This window comes from Nilaparvata lugens, chromosome 8, assembly GCF_014356525.2.
Source record: "Nilaparvata lugens isolate BPH chromosome 8, ASM1435652v1, whole genome shotgun sequence".
Lineage (NCBI taxonomy): Eukaryota > Metazoa > Arthropoda > Insecta > Hemiptera > Delphacidae > Nilaparvata > Nilaparvata lugens.
Genome location: NC_052511.1, coordinates 40,502,754 through 40,525,747, shown reverse-complemented (window position 1 = coordinate 40,525,747; position 22,994 = coordinate 40,502,754). Strand labels below are relative to the sequence as shown.

Genomic DNA, 22,994 nt, shown 5'->3' with positions numbered 1-22,994 from the left:
ATATCCATAGTAAATTGAGAAATTCATAAGAACACCCTTGGAAAGAACATTCAATTAATTTCATGAAGGCTTGAAAGTGCAATAAATTATCAAACTTATTCAAAACATCCACACCCTGATTATAAAATTGAATTAAAACGTTGATCAGAATCTCTAAAAGGAATTTTTTATTTCATAGATTATAAGTGACTCTATGAGAGGCTATCTTCTTGGCTCGAAAATTCTTCATCTATGACCTACAAACGTGGGCCATTTCTGACACATGGCGCCCACTAGTGTTGCATTAAGTTTGATTAATAATTGCACAAGCCAATTTTAGATCTTTTTCAATTTCACCTCATCGTCTTATCTTATATTATGTAAATTCATCTATAATTTTGCTGTATTGTAAGTTATTGTATATAAGTGTATAAGCCAGTATATATTGTAATATACATAAAGTATTCAATCAATCATTCGTCTCTAGGTTAAAACCACTCTCTTAGGTTCAGTATAAGACAGGTTTAATCATTGTTCTTTTTTATTTCAAAAAATTTCAATTATTTGAAAAATTACAACCACATAAGATTTAAAAGAAAACAATTTATTGTAGTAATGAACTTGAAGCTCACAAGACTAATGTCTGAACGTGAGCTTGTATTAATAACATTCATATTATATTTTTCTAGTTCAATTTTCTGGCCACCATTGTTCAAATAATTGGACTAAATTTCAGGCTATCGAAAGACACTTGAAAGGAACATTTCTTAGTATTCTATCACATAGTATTTGATTCTAGTTTTACTTGTAGTGCAAGTCCGAGCATACATAAAGAGAGATTCATTATTGTTTGCTTGATCAAGTAAACTGTTGTCAAATGGCTTGACGAACATTCAACACACATAAAGTCAACATAGCTTGATTTCATAAAATGAAGTTCACTTAAAACTTACATTGATGACAATTTGCAGTCTATACATAGAAATCATTCTACTGTGTTAAAAATGATAAGGGAATAGGGTATTTGTATTCTTTCCTGGAAAGTAGTTCCTATTTACTATTACATTCTGTTCTATTCCTACTGTGTTAGAAGTGATTAGGAAATAGGGTATCTGTATTCCTTTCTAGATCCTATTTTCAATTCCATTCTATGCTTTTCCTAACCCTTGTTTTCCTTCCACCCCACCACTTACTTCACCTTCCTAATCACTCTTCCCTCTTTCTCCACCTCATTCCCCACCACGTCTTTTCTTTCCTCTTTCTCCGCCACATTCCTCACCATTTCCCTTTCTTCCCATTCCGTCATTTCTCATTCTACCACCCCAATTCTTTGGTTGTTCTCCCTGGTGCGCCGAAAAGTGAGCATTTGGCACTCGACTCACTGGGGACTCGTAACTTGAAGGCTGCGTCCCTCAGGATCACAAGGGACGACCCCTGGTGAAAGACGACAAAGGCATACATCCAAATAACAACACATCACCCAGCCGGCTTGCTCCAGATGAAACTCTGCAACGAATAACTCTTGCTTTGTCTTCTTGTTTACTTCATCGTCACTTATTACTAGTCTCTTCGTCCTTCTTACGTCAGCTACTCCTTTCATCTTATTCTAACTCTTCTTGTGCAATTCGTTTTATCCCCTATTAACATTTGTATGTTTTACATCTCCTAAAATGTTTTCACAATTTCGACTTAAATCTCTCTTCTTTTTCTCCTCTTCTCCTTCTACACTGTTTCTCAAAGTATAACTTTTTTACGTTGTCAAATAACTCACTAACACATCATGCTGAATAATCTATTTCAAATGCCAAAAATACGCAGTGATGCAGTTATTGAACCAAACTGTGATATTCTGTCGATCTAAATATCGATACATGAATTTGACAAATCAATAGAGACGAGATCATCTTTCATGTTGAAAGATTGTTAGCTGTGAGGATAACCTTTCCAACGGAAAAAATGATACTTTTTAATTGCAATATTTGTTTTAAATTACTAAAGCATGATGGTGATACGATTACACTACTAGATGTCTGGATGAGATACACTACATTTTCATCTACAAAAAAGTTATCCCAAACATCAAATGAGGATGCCACTAAATTCCATCTATTCAACCTATTTGACCGCCACCTCAAAAGTATATTTTTTCCTCTTATTTATTCATTCTTATCTACCTTTATTATGATATCAATACGATACAAGAAAGAGCTATTCAAACTATTCGTATCATCAATTTCAATAAATCTAAATTCAATCAACAATTCAGCCCAGTTTCGACTTCGAACTAGTATGATTACTAAACTTATTTGGTTGGCTGAGGGAGACGAGTTGCATAGAAGGCTTCTGATTGGACATGATTAGCCACGCCTCCTAGTGGGAGGTTTCCCCACTTTACTCGTAACTTTCAACAGTAGTCGTGTCTAGTTTCGACCAATCACAGAGCTCTATTACGTCTTGCCTCATTCCTACCAGCCTATGAAAACGCTTCTATCAAGTTTTTCTATTTTTATGTAACAAATATAGTGAGTAGGTTTTTGATTTTGTATTAAAATTTTTTAAATAAGTGCAATATTTCTAAAGTTTTAAATTTATTGTGATACATTCTGTGATTCATTTAGAGTATGAAATCAACCTTCAAAATTCAAAACTTAAATCATCATTCCTGGACCGAAAATCAAGTAACGAAGCAGTGTGTGATTACATAACCTTATCTTCTAGACAACATTAACATTTTATCAAAATTTTTGGAGAGAAATAGTACAGGCTCAGCCTAGTTTTTCCTCCAATGTCATAATTGTATTATGATTATAGTATTTTATACAATAAATGAAAATGAATAAATGAATATGGTGGCTCTTTGCAAACTAAATAAATAACAAAATAAGTGGTATGCAGGTACTAAAACAACATTTTATTTGGCATCGATAATGTGATACTCTGATAAAAATATTGAGTGAATGATGGAGAACAATAGTGTAGCAACAGGGCAAATGGTACCTCACTAATAAATATCAAGTGGTAACTACTTAACAATGTTCAATTCTAAGAATCAAACTAACATGATTCATATTGATTGTTTTGAAGCATGATATTCTAGATTCTTCTTCTTCTCCTTTATCCTCTCCTCCTTCTCCTCCTCCTACTTCTACACTCACTTTTTATTCACCTCCACTTCTTCCTTCTCATTTACAACCTTTCTGGCACGAGCCCCTCTAAGAAACGCAACGATCCAAGCCAAGCGTGTTTGAGGGAGGGTGATGACAACAGCATCCAGCATGAGCCACCGAAAGGGTTGATACAAATTAGCCCGTCTTGCCAGCAGTCAGCTACCCTTGCCAGTCAGCTGCCCCTATTTGCTTGCCAGTTCATCACTCGTTATTCACCACCCCTGCAGAAGACCCGAGGGCTTTCTTGACACGATATTACACTTCAACATCCGGCCGTCTGCCCGCGAGTGCAAATTAATTCAACTCGTGTAACGCGGGGGTCGGCGGCGTCTGAGGACCCAGACGGTAACAGCGGCAGAGCATCAACGAAACAAGGGTAACGTAAGGTTAATCTTTCAATTGTTTCTGGAGAAACAGTATATTAATTGGTCTGCCAAAAAGATGAAATTTTAAATTAAATTTTGAAGAATATTCTTTAATGAAAGGAGTAACACGCAATATTCAGTGGCCTACAATTGTAATTATAGTTTGAGAGGGGAATAAAAGACTTCCTGCCAAAATAACAGTTCATTGAAAAATAGTGGACACTATCATACAGAAAGAGCAGGAAGTCACTAACCTTGATTTTTTGTAACCTAAGCTTCATGACGCATAGTAACTTTCAGGCCATTCTGTTAAACGTAAAATGAGTAAATTACAGTGATAACAAGTCGTCAAGTTAGTCAAATGAGTGGAAATCTTTTCCAGACATGAATTCAATTACTCGATTTTTCGGCATATGCTTACGATAGAAAATTGGTTCCACAACTCTTGATTTTGAAATGGAATTTCATTTTACCCCTAACTCACATGGAAGTTTTTGTGGTTAAAATGGAATATATTAATACTTTATTACTTCAGTTTTTCTTCGTCCAGATTCATTGAAGAAAATGTGATAAACTCTATCTGTCTTGTGCTTTTAATTCATTCATTTTGAATAGAATTGGACAATCCAATTCATCAAAATATTAGCTTACTCTTGAACCTTATGGAGACGAAGCAGTTTTGATATCTAATTCTTTTTGATGAAAACTTGCACTAGCAAAAATCTTCGGGGTGATGTACAGCATTTAATTTGGATTTTCGTTTGATGATAATTATGAAAACTCAATTATTATATGAACCGACATTCATCATGAAATTTGTATACATCAAAAGATGCGGCCTGAATCCTCTGAGTATTTTTAGTTGTTTTATTAGGAGTAGTACTCCCCAATCGGGCTTATGGCTAGGGTTGTCCACTTTTATTTCTCATTTTTATATATTTCTTTATTTTGTATTATGTTTGTGTGTGAAATAAATGAATTGATTGATTGAAAAAAGGATATAATAATAATGTATTATGTGAAGTACCCATATTTTTCTAGCAAGAATTATTAGACAGAAAGAATCAATTATTGTTTATCCACAGAGAATCAAAATAAATAAAAATAAATTATTGGGAAAAATTAATAGATCATTTCAATGAAATTTGGAAACCTTCAAAACACACCTTCAATCCAAATTACAAATAATAGAACTTCAGTAATGATCAGTTATGCTGAGTTACGTTGATGCTCTGCATAGGTTACAGTACATAACCGGACAACCCAATAAGTGATGCAATGAGACCCTTGTTGTTTCAACAACCCCCCCTCTTCTACCCTCTTACCCGCTACCCTCCTCACCCACCAAACAACGAGAGGTGTGAACGCGTGCCGTCATTGCCATCTAAATAAGCAGGCGGCCGCCTCTTCACTGATAACACTGTTATGTTGATAGAAACGTGTTTATCCAACCACCCGCATGCCATGTTTGCTCGTCAAATTCAAACCTTGTTAGTCAATTTTTTAATTGCTTCTAGGATACTTTTTTATAGATCACGAATTAGAGTATGTGGTGGTAGGAGCTTCAATGAAGATCTAGTATGGTGAGATTTACTTTCAACTGTCACCGTTGGTTGAATGAGAAGTATTGATATTATTTATGAAGAATGCTGACAAATGTCAGTGAATCTCGTTATAGTGCACATGTACTAGCTCTGCAAAACATTGTCTCTTCAGTTAAAAAATGGGGAACAAAATAATGCACATGGATTAGATTAATGAAAAAGTAATGAAGTCTATTATATTGGACTATCAATAAGTTTGAGAATATTCCTGATGAACAAGATTCCTTGTGGATAGAAAGTTGCAATGCAATATGCACATTATAAGCACTATTTTCTTCAATAATGTATTTCTTTTACAATTACAAAATCTATAATTTCAGCAATACTAATATTTTCAAAAACTATTTCATTGATACTAATAATTCTTCAATTATACTATTACGTATTCTCATTATGCAATTGGGATTGATAGATATCAAGTCAAATTTAATCACTCACAATTTATACAAAATATTCACAAATGTTATCAATTTGATTGAAATCTTGAAAGTTAGTTTTCAGTATATGTTATTCAGAACCCACCTATATCTATAGATTTTACTAGATTTATTCATCATCACTCGAAATATCCACACATGAGCCCAATGCTCTAGTGAGCATCATCATGGAGAAAATATAGCAAAAAATATATGCTATCTTTTCTCTATGGCATCATCCTTTGAAAAAGTACGGGTGACATTCATTTCATCAAGATCTCAGGTAATCACGGAACAGCCCGGGTAGAAAACTTTACTACATCAAGTTTTCAGTTCACCAAGTTCCTATTGCTTTAAGAAAGTGTATTGGGTAGAGTATCATAATTATTATATTCAATTTAAAAACTATCAAAAATCCTGAATAATACCACCATTTCGCCATTTGAAAGCAAAAATTAACCCGTATACTAACCATCAACTTTCAACAAACTTCTTCCTGACCCATTCTCACCAATCCCAAACTAGTGAGCAACGGTGTAACTGACTTTGAATCAGCCTGCAACTAAAACTTGAAACTTGACGAATGTATTACTCTGCTTCCAAACTTTGTTTCAGTGTCACAAGGAATGGTCAAAATATGTACTATGTTTTTCAATAAGACAAGAAATTGTCAAAATATGTACTTGATGAAATGAGTACTTGATCAACTGACTTCACTAACTGGGATCGTAAAAAAATACAACTGACAGCAACGAAACCTCAATGCCGTAAAACTTGACGAACTGATTGATTTTACTTCCTATTTGCTCCATTATCATAAGAAATGGTCAAAATATGTAGCCTAGTATGTGTATCAATATCACAAGATATTAATTCAAAGAAATTATTGAAATATATTCGTATATTTTATCTTCTCAGAACTGTGTGCAATTCGGAATTGATGAGAAAGATCTACTTCGCTCACATAAATTCCAATTTTGAGTATGGCTTGGAAATTTGGGGGGGGGCATATAAGGCTGCTTTACATCCGTTAATTATTCTACAAAAATCATTTATGAGAATAATGTCTTACAAAACGAGATATTATCACTCTGCACCAATTTTCAAAGAGCTCAGAGAACTGCCTATCAGGAACTTATATATTTATAAAACCCTAAAGCTGTTTTTTGATAGGAGTGGTGAAATGCAGCTGATTAATATGCGCAGGATTGGGAGGAATCAACAAAATGTGCATGTCCCTAAGCCCAACCTTACAATTTTCAAAAAAATCTTCAATTTTCAAGCACCAACGTTTTTTAATAGACTTCCTGTGGACATAAAAAGGTGTAGGCAGAAGACTACTTTCTGCAGATTATTACATAGCCATCTGATACATGAAGATGTTTCCGGTTATTATGGAAATATTCTTTCAACTGCAGGCCTGCACTTTATTTACCACTTTTTTTACAACTGGTAAGCGCGACATTTTTTTTTTTAGTTTGTAATGTTATTGTTTATAGTGTAATATTGTTAGTACTTTTTAAATGTTAAACTGATACTGAAGTTCTTTTTCCTTTTTTCTTGTATTTTTAGTTTTTTTCTACTCTTTCTTAATTTCCTTTGTAAACTGTAAAACTTTTTTTTTTATTTTAAGTAATTTTTTTTCTGCCCAAACAGGTTTTTGTAACCTTTGGGATTATTTTCCATGTATATTTGATTTTTGGTAATGTTCTTCAGGGTATGATTGTGATTCTTTAGTTATATGGTAAGTGTTTCAGTGATGTATATGTTCAGTTTCATGCTCTGTATATATTGTAAAAATGAAAAATAAATTGATTTGAAATTGAATTGAATTGAATATTGTTGAAATATGTAATTGATGGAATGAGAACTAGATGGACTGAGAACTTGACGAAATGAGGACCTCCAAGCAAATACAACGTTATAAAATATTGGTATAACAAGAACAAAATCCTATAATTCCAAGAGAAAAGTTAATAAAATCCAAGAACATCAATCAGGGCAAAGTTGAACCTCCAGCCCCATTAATTGTTTGGTACGCTGTATAATGCTGGTGATTAATGACCCGACTAACCCGGCAAGCCGTCAATGAAGGAAGTTAGAGTGCAATCCAGCCGATAGCATTTCAATGTGCATTAGGATGAGTGCACCACACTCCAACCCCGCATGCGACAGCTCTATCAATGGACTCGGCTCCTTATCACGTTTTACCAGGCGGCCGGAGAACAGAGACAAACAACGAAACTGAGAGAGAGAGAGAGAGAGAGAGAGAGAAGACTTAGAGACAAAAGGCAAGAACAAAGGTTTTGTTTCTGGTTGATGAACCTTTCCAATTGGGAGGACGAACTTGGGGGAAACAACGAACTTCAATCACAAAATGAATGGAAACGCATGGGAGTTGGTTGTTTTTACAATTAAAACATCACGAGAAAGAACGGTGAGTGGATTATTTTTTGAATCAATTCGTCGAAAAATCATCAGAGGGATTTGTTGTTTTTTGTAACAATAATGCCATAAAGCTTTGTGTACACAATCTTGTGATTCCACAATAATTCTTTCGAGTTGCACCAGAAAAGTCTGTTTATATTTATTTAATCATTGATATTGAAAACACATAAATTCTAATATTTTTTCATAATGATATTTGATAATAATTATCACGACTTCCTATATACTAGAGGAGGTCCTGATCATATTCCTAGAAGAAGAAGAATAACAAAAGAAGCAAAAGAAGGAGAAGAGGAGGAAAAGTTGAGAATAAAAGCGAATGAAGGCTAAGATAATTAAAAAATTATGTCTGGCATTAATGAAGGAGCCTTACTCATTTTATGCTTAGAAATTGCCATCGACCCTAAAAATATGAGAATTTTATTTTGAAAAGCACCAATCAACTTCATACTCTCATAAATTCCTAGAACTTGAAGGAGCGTATAGACTCATGCGCCACAAACACACACATTTTTCTTTTCATCAGCTGTTGTTCAGTTTATATTTGTATTCGTACAGAAACAGTAAGATACAGTTTGTGTGTGTGTGTGTGTGTGTGTGTGTGTGTGTGTGTGTGTGTGTGTGTGTCTGTTTACACGGAATCTCATCTCCCAGTTTACAGAATGACTTGAAATTTGGAACGTTAGATCCTTACACTATAAGGATCCGACACAAACAATTTCGATCAAATGCAATCCAAGATGGCGGCTAAAATGGCGAAAATGTTGTCAAAACAGGGTTTTTTGCGATTTTCTCAAAAACGGCTCCAACGATTTTGATCAAATTCATAACTGGAATAGTCATTGATAAGCTCTATCAACTGCAACAAGTCCTATATCTTCTATGCAAAGTTTGGTTTTAGATTCTCAATTATCAGCCTTCATATATAATTTAAACAAAAAAATTAAGTGGAAAAGATTGAGCACGAGAATCTCTGCAATTAATGTTCAGTAAAATTTTCAACTAAAATTGAAAATAAGCTTGAAATTCGAGAAAATGTGATTATTGAATTGCAAACTGTTGGCAACTGTTGGTTCTATCAAATCATTCACTATGGAGAGATAGCAGACCTCGTGTGTCTTCAGCGTTATTGTCCTATCACCAGCTGTCTCATATATTTCAATAGTAGACTTGGGATGCGCAAGAACACTAGCGTCAGGTGAACAATTTTCATAACGGCAAGAAAAGTTGTGTGAGTGCGCCACACCAGATTTTTATGCTTAAAATTTCCAACGACCATTATAATATGAGAATTTATTTCTAAAAAGCATCGATCAAATTACCAATTTATATAGTCTCATAATTTTATGGAGTTCAAGATCTCACTCATCCAATCAAAAATGTAAAGCTACAGACATGCGGAGTCATCGGAAGGAAAACGAATCATAACATCAAATATTCTGGGAATGAGTGAGAGCCAAACACATCAAACATCCTCTGAAAACACACAAGAAACAACTGTCCAATAGAAACACATCATCAACCATCTCTCTGAAACACATACACTCATCTCCACGTCCTATACACCCGAATTCCCTTTATGAATTGGCTGAGCCCAACAAATACGAGACTAAAATCAGAGCACAGGCAATAATTCGATGATCCTACCGGAAGAACGTTAATCGGATTAAGCGAATATAGAAGAGCATCGGCCTTTGCTCGATTGGCGCATGAAGACCAGTCGAATTTTACGAATAAATATCCCCCCACTGGATTTCCACTTGTTTTCCTTTACTGGTCCCCATCAACAAACGAAATCAGCAATCAGCCAATCAGCGTTGAGCACTCTGCGACTAAACACAGTACACGGAACACGGCGCTCACTTTGACTAAACACAGTCCTTTGCTTCTTGCCCTAGTAATGGTTTGCAGTGTGGTGTAGGCAGGCCTCTATTGTCTACCAGTCATCAAAGGAAGTCGAGCAAACAATCCTGAGTTACAGTAATGGATGAGTGGGTTGGATTGAAGAGGTGCAACTCGTCTACAAGTCAAATGTTCCTGACAATGTCGTTCGTCAAAGCAAATGGATTGTTTAACAATTTCATGACAACAACTGACTGCTTGATAAACATGAACATAACAAAGTCTTTTTCTCTTTTTGTGTAGTTGACAAGTTGATATTGTGGTAATTATTCATATTAAATAAAAAGACAAGATATTGTCAAAATCACAGATTTTATGAAAAGTGGAAAGATTGATTTCGGATGTTACAACATTGTCAATCTCTGATAAACCGGATAAAGACCGAAACCGATCTTTCTACTTTTATATAAATCTGTGGTTATGACAATTTTTCAGTATTTTCATCTAATAAGTATTTTTCTAAAATAGTTTATTCATTTAGTGGAATAATGCTAACGCTCAACAGATACAATTATTATTTTACATAATAATTTTGTATCATTATCATAATTAATTTCGTAAATCAATAAAAGAAGAAGAAAAAAGATAAAGGATTTAACAGTCTGGGAAATTTATAAAGATTAGTTCCACAGTGTAAACGTGCGTCATTATTGGATAATAATTGAAGGATGTTACCTGTCTCCTTGAAATGGTCAAGTTGTATACTTGTGCAACATCTTTCACTGGACTCCATTGAGAGACAGAAGTTTTACTGGTTTAATTCTCATATGAAATTTTGATTAAGGACCGGAGAATGCATTGACTCACAGATATGAAACTAGTAAGCTGAGTCCTTTTTGTGTGACTCTTTATTCTTGAGCTCTGATTCCAATTCAATGTCGAATTGATAAAATATTCCTATTTCAACAGCTAGTTAGCACTGTTCAGTGCCATCTTTAGGCCTTTTTAAGGCCTAATATTCAGCAAAAATAACGTGAGGCCTCTAGAAAAACGTGAACACAGAGGCCTTCTTTCAACGGTTCAACTTACAAAGATCTCATAATGAATTTATATTAATCCTCTCCACAACATAGCTTAACATTGAAATAGTTATCTAATCTTGCATTGAATCATAACAGTAGAGCAATGAAAAACAAATGCCAGCTCAAAACGTCTTCTATTCCCCAAATTTAGTTTAATAAAATGTCCAAAGTATGGTCAAGTTCACTACACACTATCTATCTTATATTCTCACTATTCTAGGCATGCTTCCATATTCTTTCTATTATCATCTTGGATCTTAGAGCTTATTGTCAACAATCTGGACTATCTCAGCGAATTGGGTAGATCAATGAAAATTCGAATCTGCTATTTTTCTACGAGGGATGATTTCTACTGTAAACCAGTCCCAAACCAACTTTTGTGTCATTTTTGCATCAGATTCAGCTTCTTCTTTCGTTCTCAACATCCAAACTCCATAGAGACCCGTTCAACTGTTCTAAGAACACTTTCCCAGCATAAATAAGTTCTTCGGATCAGTGCAACATCGCCACCATTTAACTTTAGCCATAAAAATGCGACGAAAATTGCAAAAATATTCTCACCAAAAACCGTTTCTAGCTCAGTCGGCACTTTTTATCGCTTTGGAAAATCCACTCTTCTCCTCATACTCCTTGACCTACTCCTACGCCTCCTCCTTCTCTTTCACTTGTTCTTATCCCTCTTCCTCATCCACTCTTCTTCTTCTTCATTTTATTTCCCTTCTTCTTCTTCTTCTTATTCCTCCCTTACCTCTATTTCTCTGTCTTCTTTTCCATTTACGTCTTCATCTTCAAAATGAATTTCTTCCTTTTCCTCTATTTTTCTGCCATCCCTTTCATTCATGTTTTCATCTTCTCCATTTCATATATCTTTTCCCCTTCCTTCCCTCTATCGTTTCTTCTTTTCTTCCACATACTCCTACTTCTCCTCCTACTCTTTTCCTTTTAGGGTTGTGTGACAGAGAGGACCTGGAGTCCTAACTCCATCCTTGATAAAGGCAATCAATCAATCAATCTTCTTCTCATTCTTTCTGCTCTTTTTCTCCTCCCCTTCTCTTTCTTCTTCTTCTCATTCGTCTATTTCTTCGTCTTCTTTTTCATTTATGTGTTATTCCTCCTCCATATGTTTCATTTTCTCCCTTTACTCTATTTTTCAGTCATTCTTTCCATCCATGTTTTCATCTTCATCTTCTTCTTCTTCTTATTCCTCCCTTTCCTCTATTTCTCTGTCTTCTTTTCCATTTACGTCTTCATCTTCAAAATGAATTTCTTCCTTTTCCTCTATTTTTCTGCCATCCCTTTCATTCATGTTTTCATCTTCTCCATTTCATATCTCTTTTCCCCTTCCTTCCCTCTATCGTTTCTGCTTTTGTTCCACATACTCCTACTTCTCCTACTCTTCTCCTTCTAGGGTTGTGTGACAGAGAGGACCTGGAGTCCTAACTCCATCCTTGATAAAGGCAATCAATCAATCTTCTTCTTCTCATTCGTCTATTTCTTCGTCTTCTTTTTCATTTATGTGTTATTCCTCTTCCATATTTTTCATTTTCTCCCTTTACTCGATTTTTCAGTCAATCTTTCCATCCATGTTTTCATCTTCATCTTCTTCTTCTTCTCTTCATCATCTTCTCTCTCTTGTCCCCTCTATTCCTCAATCGTTTTCTCCGTTTCTTCTGTCAGTTCTCCACGACAGTTTTTCTCACTTCAACAGTAACACATGTGACAAGCGTAACGGAAAACGCCTGAAATAGATATAAGTCAGACAGTTTTTCCAGATTTCTATCTGATGAAGACGACGGCTTGTTTGAGTGTGCCGCCCTGGCTGTGTGTTCGAAGGCGGCTGCAGCAGAAGGCCAAGTAAACAAGAAAGGGTCCCCAAGAGATATGACTTTCGAGAGACGTCAATAAAAATAAATAAAAAGTTTTTGCTGGGAAAACATACTGCACTCTAGGGGGACTCACACACACACACAGGGCTAGATGACGAAATTGATGTTGGATCCTTCGTGTGTGGATGAATTTTGTTTGTGGCAACTCTCATATATCTATGTATATGTGTGGGTGTGTGCTTGATCCCAGGAAAAGGAGATTTTAGTTGTCCCAAGAACCCCCTCCCCCCCAAGCACCCTGGATTGTCTAAAAAAGACAGGGGTGTTTGGAGAAGGGTGGTAATGTTTGGAGTTGCACGCCAAGCTCAATCTCTCTTGCTCAACTGCTTTTAGATCTGATTTGCTGTTGTTCTATCCCACTGTTCTTCCCCTACAATTTTCCTTTACCAAAACTTACCCTTATCCTCTTTCTTATTCATATAATTTCGGTTATTCTCTGTCTCTTACTCCTTCAAACACTTATTCGTCATCTACAACTTTCATATTTTCCTCCTGATATCTTTTTCCTTTCATGTTCCTGCACCTCCACCCTAATCTCATCAATCTGTTCATTATTTCAAGTCCTCCTCTGTCTTAACCTTTTCTCTAATAGTATTTTTCTAACTCCAGATACTACAACCATCCTTTACTTATTACTCTCTACTTTACTTTCTCTCCTCTGTCAACCTTGATTAATACTCGCTCCTACTGAGTTTCCGTGTTTTTGGATATTACAATGTTTTTATATTTTTGAATATCCTTAGACTACAGACATTCTTAATCTTTTTTACATATTTTGATATCATCAAACCTCGTAATGATCCACTCTTCCATTTTCCTATGTTGTTCCACTATATCTCATCTAAAATTTGTATTCTTGTAGATATATTTTCTTGTAAATCTTCTATTTCCTAACAAATTTATTGTCATTTCAATTTTTCTTCTGCTCTCTTTTGCCCTTCTTCTCTCCCAGTCCAGTAATTTCACCCCTTTTCATTTTTCCATCGTTTCAAATCCTTCTTAATCTACATTTTGCACTTTCTCCTATTTTCATTCCTACTTCTCAATCTTCACTCTCCTTTAAACTCTCAATTTTTATTCTATTCATCTTCTGATATCGTTCATTGTTCATTTCTCATTTTTCCTCCTCATTCTTTTTACTGTCCTTCTTGTTGTTTTTTTTCTTATTTTATCTTCTTCTTCATCAACATCATCATCATCATCTTCTTCTTCTTCTCCTCCTTCTTCTTCTTCGTGTTCATTCTTCTTATTTTTCTTCTTCGTTTTCTTTTTCTTCTTCTTCGTTTTTCTTTTTCTTCTTCCTCTTCTTCTTTTTCTTCTTATTCTTCTCCTTTTTCTTCTTATTCTTCTCCTTTCTCCTTATTCTTCTTCTTCTTTTTCTTCTTCTTCTTGCCTTTCCCTTATTTCTTCTCATTTTTCTACTAATTTTTATTTTTTCTACTTCACCCCTTTCCACCCTACTTTTCTACTACCTACTTTTTTCTAATTCTTACTCATTTATTACTTCTTCATTTCCTTATTCCACTTTCCCTCTCTTCATCGGTCTGTCACTTCTTCTCCTCGATCTACAAGTTCTTCTGCTCCAACCTCACACTACAGCTCAGTCATACTGTATTTCTTCAGAGCATCCAACTTTCCCACAGTTGTGCACTAGTACTTATATACGCATAGTTACCACATTTATAGCCTCCCACATCCATCCCATAACGAATTGCACTTGTTTTGTTCGGGCTTAGTCTAGTATACAGATTCCGGTTGCGTTGTTCGGGCTATCTGCCTCGACTAATGCCGTTGATGCCGCCATCATATAACTGCTACATTGAACTTTCTTCGTCGTTAAGTTGGAGAGTTGTGACTTGAAGGAGTCGGATCCGCCATTTTGAGCGCTGTTTAATGGATAAAGTTGGCCGTCGTAGCTGAGCCAATCATGGCGCAGATTTCATCTATCCGACTGATTATTGTTTTGTTATTATACAGCGTTCGAGATTGTTTGTAATGACGTTTCATCAGACAAAATTCGAGTTGAATGGAGGGACAACTATTCAGACGTTTCATCGAATACAATTTGGGTGAATGGACGGATAACTACTCAATCTTGAATACAGCTTGCTGATAGTTATTAAAACTAGGATTGTTGACCGGTTAAGTCTACATTCTACTATAGAGTGCTGATATTCTAGCTAAAGCTATTAAACGGTTAAGTACGTTGGAGGGAGAGAGTTAAGCTGAATTCAAACGTTTCATCAAATACAATTTTAGTTGAACGGAGCGAAAATTATTCATACTTGAATACAGCTTGCTGATAGTAATTCTAACCAGGATTGTTAACCGGAAAAGTCTCCATTCTACTATCAAGTGCTGATATTCTAGCTAAGGCTATTAAACGGTTAAGTATGTTGGTGGGAGAGAATGGAGTTGAATTCAAACGTTTCATCAAATACAATTTTGAACGGAGCGAAAACTATTCATACTTGAATACAGCTTGCTGATAGTAATTTGAACTAGGATTGTCTACATTCTATTATAGAGTGCTGATATTCTAGCTGAGGTTGTTGATCGGTTAAGTACGTTTCATTTAATTTACAGGGGAGCAAGAAACTGAATGACGAGAATACCTTCGAGTAATATTGAAACACTGAAATTCAAGAGCTGTTGAGTATTTTTTTTTCAATGGAATAATCAATTTTACTTTCCTTGCCCTATTACCATAAGTAAGGAAAGTATTGCTTTCCGAAAAAAATTGAGGTACTCCAATTTCTAAATTTCTATCCGTTCCAAGGTCCCCTGAGTTCAAAAAAGTGTTTTTGGGTATTGTTCTGTATGTATGTGTGTGTGTGTGTGTGTGTGTGTGTGTGTGTGTGTGTGTGTGTGTGTGTGTGTGTGTGTGTGTGTGTGTGTGTGTGTATGAGTGTATGTGCGTCTGTGTACACGATATCTCATCTCCCAATTAACGGAATGACTTGAAATTTGGAAACCAAATGCGATTCAAGATGGCGGATAAAATGTCGAAAATTGCGGCTAAAATGGCGAAAATGTTGTCAAAAACAGGGTTTTTCGCGATTTTCTCGAAAACGGCTCCAACGATTTTGATTAAAGTTATACCTAGAATAGTCATCGATAAGCTCTATCAACTGCCACAAGTCTCAAATCTGTAAAAATTTCAGGAGCTCCGCCCCATCAATGCAAAGTTTGATTTTAGATTCCCAATTATCAGGCTTTAGATACAATTTAAACAAAAAATTCCAAGTGGAAAAGATTGAGCATGAAAATCTCTTCAATTAATGTTCAGTAACATTTTCACCTAAAATTGAAAATAAGCTCGAAATTCGAGAAAATGTTATTATTTGAATTACAAACTGTTGATTCTATTACATCATTCACAATGAAGAGATAGCAGACCTCGTGTGTCTCCAGCGTTATTGCCCTGTCACCAGCTGGCTCAAATCTTTGAATAGTAGACTTGAGATGCGCGGGAACACTAGCGTCAGGTAATCAATTTTCATAACGGCAAGGAAAGTTGTGTGAGTGCGCCACACCAGATTTTTTTAGTTTTTGGAGAGCATTTGAATCACATTGAGTAATACCAATTGTGCAGCCTTATCTAAATTTGGGAGAGGAATAGAACAAGTTTCACTTATTTTTCCTCTCCCATCATTTTAATTATGTATTAATTGTGAAAATAAATGAACAATGATGAATGAATAATATGATGAATAATGAATTATTCAATGATGAATAATATGAGAACAACATGAGAAAGACAACAACCTCTAAACTTGAATAAAAGGAAAATACTAGATAAGTTTATCTTCAGAATAGAGCTTCTACAACCGGTTATTTATCTTGTAAAGGTTATGCAAATATGTAAGAGTTCAATCTTCATTGGTCAACATTAATGGCCGGTAGAGTTCAATTATTATTATGTTAGACTTCATTAGTCAACAGCTAATGGCCAGTCGTAGGGTTCCACCTATACTATACTCGTATATTCTGCTGCTCAATCTATAATCTGTATGTTTACTAGAGATTGATAATGGCGTAAGAACCAAAACTAGTATTGTATCTCAAATTTTTTAAGTACGGTAAATTAGTGGTTTCAAATAAACTGGTGAAGTGGATAAATTAATGGACAGTATCAAGTAGTTTTTATTCAATTTAAAAGAATGTTATTCTATATCAATAAGTGACTTGCAACAACAATACTCTCTAGGAAACAATATTCTAAAACTTCACTTTCTTCAAACTTCTTCTAATACTTTGTATCTATTTAATGAGTATCTAAAATTGAACAGTTTTGAGCATGGGAGTCCAGTAGTTATGATTCTGATCACAATTATTGTCCATTGTAGCGTGCAAATGCCGGCACAGGACAGACAGGTTGGAGAAACAGGAAATGCCGCTAACAAAATCGATAAGGGATCGGCTTACTTATAGGCGCAGTTGCCATGACATCTGGATATCCAACTTGAGCCCTGACTTGAAAAACGAGCCCTATCCTCATTAGGGGTTGCTACTAAACGGGGTTATCATCCATCCTTCCATTGCAACCTGGAGATACAGCGAAAATTGGATCGGTTTCTCCTGGTTTACAATGAGAATCTTCGGAAAAAGAGGGGTGTCAACAATGAAATATTGATAATCTAGAAGCATTTTACAAAATTTTCTGAAAGTAGAGGTGAAAATAGTAGTACTATGTACTACGATTTTCTAGAGGTTGAAACGAACGGAAATTGCTTTTAGGAGAATTAGCGACTTTGATACCATTTCTTCACTACCATTTTCTCTTGTACCATTTGTTTCTCTATAAAGAATCGTCATATCAAATGAATTGTTCGAACTTTTTCATCTAAAATGGTTGAACTCAATGTAAAATCAGTCAGTACGAAAAACAAAACCTTCCAACAAGATCACTTTGTAATTGAAGAGATCATTGGAAGAGACCATTTGTTTCTCTAGTAAAATTCGTCATATCAAATGAATTGTTCGAACTTTTTCATCTAAAATGGTTGAACTCAATGTAAAATCAGTCAGTACGAACCACAAAACCTTCCAACTAGATCACATTGTAACTGGAGAGATCATTGGAAGAGACCATTTGTTTCTCTAGTAAAATTCGTCATATTAAATGAATTATTCGGAATTTTTCACCTAAAATGGTTGAACTCAATGTAAAATCAGTCAGTACGAACCACAAAACCTTCCAACTAGATCACTTTGTAATTGAAGAGATCATTGGAAGAGACCATTTGTTTCTCTAGTAAAATTCGTCATATCAAATGAATTGTTCGAACTTTTTCACCTAAAATGGTTGAACTCAATGTAAAATCAGTCAGTACAAACCACATTACCTTCGAACTAGATCACTTTGTAACTGAAGAGAGCATTGATAGCTAGGTATTTGGCTAAACAAATGATAACTATTCATGGAATAGGCTACTCCAACAACTTTAACACTATTGAAGCATACTTTTTGCATGCAATATATGTATATTGGAGTTTCTCAAGAATTCTAACCAAATTTCGGAATGATTATGATCCATTGTTCAGAAGATATATGGAGACTTTTATTATTGGAAACCACTTTAGAGAAGAAAAATTAAAAATAAACAAATGGATCAGCCGACTTGATGTGTGTGTCTTGTACATATTGTGTGTAACATAAGTAATACACATACATTAATATAACATATAGACATTACTCAAGCACCTCAGGCTATAGCATTATCTGATAATGACATATATGCAATCCATTATACTAGCTCAGTATACATAGTACCAAGCATAGTAAATCGTACTTATGACATGTACTACATCCACTCATCATTATAACACTATCTATAATATCAATCCTCCCCACCTCATATGCTAAACCAAATCCAATCAATTGAATCTGATACAATATCCATAGAAGCTGAGTGGCAAAGTAATAATCTATGACAACATGCTCATTCTATAATTGAGAGCAAGTGATTTAAAATAGATAAAGGTTACGTGGATTGGACAATGAAGGACAAGTCACGTTTATATGGACCGAACGTGTATCACGTTTGTTCATTATTTAGTTGTTGCTATTAGAGAAATTGAGAATGAAACTAAAGAAGCATGAACAAATTATTTCAATTTCAAAAGAAAACCTGTTTCATAAAACTTCAAAAGTTATGTATAATGTGGGAAAACACTCCACCACATAGAGCGTGTCTGAGTTCTCAAATGGACTGTGTCCAGTCGTCATGAAAAGGTAGCAATTTCGTAGTACAACTTGGCAACGCGGATATTTTGTCCAAGTCTCAACTTTTCTTATTCAGAGTGTGAATTTGTGTGTGAGAGTCTTTTTTACTTTCCTTGCCCTATTACCATAGGTAAGGAAAGTATTGCTTTCCAAAGGAAATAATTAAGGTACCCCAATTTCTAAATTTCTATACGTTTCAAGGTCCCCTGAGTCCAAAAAAGTGATTTTTGAGTATTGGTGTGTGTGTGTTGTGTGTGTGTGTGTGTTGTGTGTGTGTGTGTGTGTGTGTGGTGTGTGTGTGTGTGTGTGTGTGTGTGTGTGTGTGTGTGTGTGTGTGTGTGTGTGTGTGTGTGTGTGTGTGTGTATGAGTCTATGTGCGTCTGTGTACACGATATCTCATCTCCCAATTAACGGAATGACTTGAAATTTGGAACGTGAGGTCCTTACAATATAAGGATCCGACACGAACAATTTCGATCGAATGCGACTCAAGATGGCGGATAAAATGTCGAAAATGTTGTCAAAAACAGGGGTTTTCGCGATTTTCTCGAAAACGGCTCCAACGATTTTGATTAAAGTTATACCTGAAATAGTCATCGATAAGCTCTATCAACTGCCACAAGTCCCATATCTGTAAAAATTTCAGGAGCTCCGCCCCATCTATGCTAAGTTTGATTTTACATTCTCAATTAACAGGCTTTAGATACAATTTAAACAAAAAAAAAATTGAGTGGAATAGATTGAGCATGAGAATCTCTACAATTAATGTTCAGTAACATTTTCACCTTAAATTAAAAATAAGCTCGAAATTCGAGAAAATGTGATTATCCAATTGCAAACTGTTGATTCTATTGAATGATTCACTATGAAGAGATAGCAGACCTCGTGTGTCTCCAGCGTTATAGTTCTGTCACCAGCTGGCTTAGATCTTTGCATATTGAGATGTGCGGGAACACTAGCGTCAGGTGATATATTTTCACAACGGCAAGGAAAGTTGTGTGAGTGCGTCACATCAGATTTTCTACATTGTATTTAACTTAGAAGTTGATAAGTTGATTCAAAACACGTGTTTAATGTGTGGCAACATTTCTTCTTTATTATTTTATTTATCTATTTATTCAAAATTTTTTCAAGAAAGCACTGACCGGGAGGGTAAAATTAATGATACTCTTTGTACAATTTCTCTTCCAAATTTAGATAACATTCTAAAAGTCAAGACTTTAAAATACTACAGAATTTTTTGAATTTTCTACAAACGACCCCAGATATATTTTTATAAAACCAACACGACCACATACAATAAAATTTTCCTCGAATTTTCGGAAAGCCCGTGAGGTTTATGTAGGCTTACATGCTCTTTTGATGATGAATATGTCCTGAATAAATATTCCAAAATGTCATATATTTCGTGAACCATAAATCCACTTTCCAAAGTCGCTCTCAAACAAAAATAACAGAAACGTAATCCAATTCGAGTTGAAAACTCAGAAAAGCACGTTGGCTTTTCAAAATCGATTTCAATTGAATTCCAACAGTACGAATATAATAGCATTCAATAGGACAGTTTGTTTTGATAAATCGCTCCGATGAGGGAGAATTTTCTCGGAAAGGGAAAAATTGCCTGAGAAAATTTTCCCCCAAACTGGCGGAAAACCCAACCTGGCAGCAAAGTGGCATGACACCGATTTTCCCAGATTCCAGGGGTGGGGGGCGGGATGATTTTAGGGAGAAGAGGGGGAGAGGATAAACGGGTCCGGGTACAAGAATGGGAAGAAAACGAGTTGAAGATATGAAAAGAAGTTGTAGCATGATGCAGGTCTGTGTGGAGTGGAGCATGGTATTTTCAAGATTACGCTGGCATATTTTCAGCTCGTGTCGCTCAATCGAGTAGAATATTCAAAGAAGCACACCTTTCGCTCCCTGGTGAGAATGAGTTTCAGTATGAGAAAGTTTGAAAATAATATTCGCTCCCTAGTGTGAATGAATTTCAGTTTGAAAATAATAAACTTCTGATTGAGAAGTTTCTGTGTTGTAAAGTACAAAGTTCACCAAGTACTCGTATTTTATGTTCTCCTCATGTTTCAGATGGACACATTAAAACGTCAGTCTCGGCTGATTGAAAAGCATTTGTAAAGTCATGTAAGAGACCCTGAAATTGATCAGTTGCGACCTGAAAACTCTGGCACCAGAGCCAGCCAGGTCACTCAATATAATTATTCCCTTACTGTCGCAGTTATGCCTTGAAAGGCTCATAAGAATAAATCAATAATTACATGTTACAAAAGTAATTGCAGACAATTAAACTTGTTTTTTATCTATATCATTTTTCCTTATAAGTATTTTTGGACGAATGACTATTGTCATTCTAAAGTCAAACACAATGTCAACCAATGAATAATGAGAATTTTTTAATTTGAAATTTATTTGCCAAAGAAGTTTACAGACATTTCTACAATCACAAAATAATAAGATTAGTAATTTCTAATTACTTCATGAAGAATATACAGAACTAACGAAATCAATGAACTTTTTGTACTGAAAGAGCTGAAGAATGTGTATTTTTATTCTGTTTTAGTACGTAATTTTAAATAAAATGAAATTCATTTTATTTTACAACCGAATATCTTTAGTTATTGACTGGAATAGGGTTGAAAGTAGTTAGGCTTCATTGGAATTAATTTCAGATTTGAAAAAGAAATGTTTTCATAACATTTCACCTCATGCAACAGGGGAACCGCAAGGAATTGGAGTTGTACAGAGAGAATTTCAACTACACAAGATATGGACTCTGTTGTCTGATTATGTTCCAAAAATGAGGAAGTTGACAATGCTAAATATCTTGATGTTTTAGTTGATACTACTGATTCAGTACTTAAAGTCGGCATACTTATTTGTAGTCGGCAATGTAAAGAGTGAAGAAGAATTATCAGATACATTCAATTGATCGATGATTCCATTAGTTGGTTACATTCTATTGAACTAAATCCAACTCAACATTAGGCCCGATAAATCTACGAAAAAATATATTTACAAAAAACTTGACAGTTTTCCTCTCATCTTTGAAAGCTCAGTAAGAACACCAATTTTCCAATAAATTTCCTAGAAGCTTGAGCATTTCCAATTTCATATTACTGAACAGACAGACACCTGCTAACAATTCTATTTCTTTTCCCGGAACTGTCATGAACAATCTATTTTCCTTTTCCAATACCGGAGAGTTCGTACAAGAAAACACGCCGCATGATCTTTCTAATAATAAAAAGAGCCACCTTTTCCCAATGTCACAGGAACGTTTTCTAGTAAAAAACAACCTTTCACTCTCAGATTGATTTCATTTTTATCGAAAATACGTGAACACATTTGAAATGTATCCATTGATCGGATTCCGACAGGAATTATCGGTACTGTATGCTGTTTTATTCCTTTCTCAACAAATCAAAGTGATAATATGAAAAAAACTAGGACTTTGAATTTGAACTTTGAAATGTATCCATTGATCGAATTTTCACAAGAATTATCGATACGGTATGCTGTTTTATTTCTTTCTGAGGAAGTCAAAGTGATGATAAAACTAGACAGATTATTAAAAAACTAGGGGTTCGAATTTGCTGATCTATTTTTTCACACATGAAGTCACATTTCTTACTACAGTTTATTTTTTTTTTATTTCCTTCACACTTTTCCAAAGTTTTATTTCTATTCTCTGTAGTTCCTTCTGGATACAAGTTCTACAATTAATTTTACGATTCTATCTTATCATTTGTATCTTCAGACAAGTGATACAAGTATCATACAGATGATTCAATCTTTTGAATGAAACTTTAAGTCGACTGATAATTTTTGTCGACAATCTTCAGACAAATTCATTAGACATGACCTTGATGAAATTCCAATGAACCACACAAAACGAAAATAATATACTGTTAACATACTTGGGATAAATGTACTTGAGAGAGATCAATAAGAAGTTCAATAT

General features: G+C 34.9%; 1 protein-coding gene across 1 annotated transcript in view; it reads right to left on the bottom strand.

Moving 5' to 3' along the window:
• The window catches only part of LOC111049358 (protein timeless homolog), a 249,705-nt gene that overhangs the window by 84,747 nt on the left and 141,964 nt on the right, over positions 1 to 22,994 (bottom strand). The gene's annotated exons all lie outside the window — the stretch shown is intronic.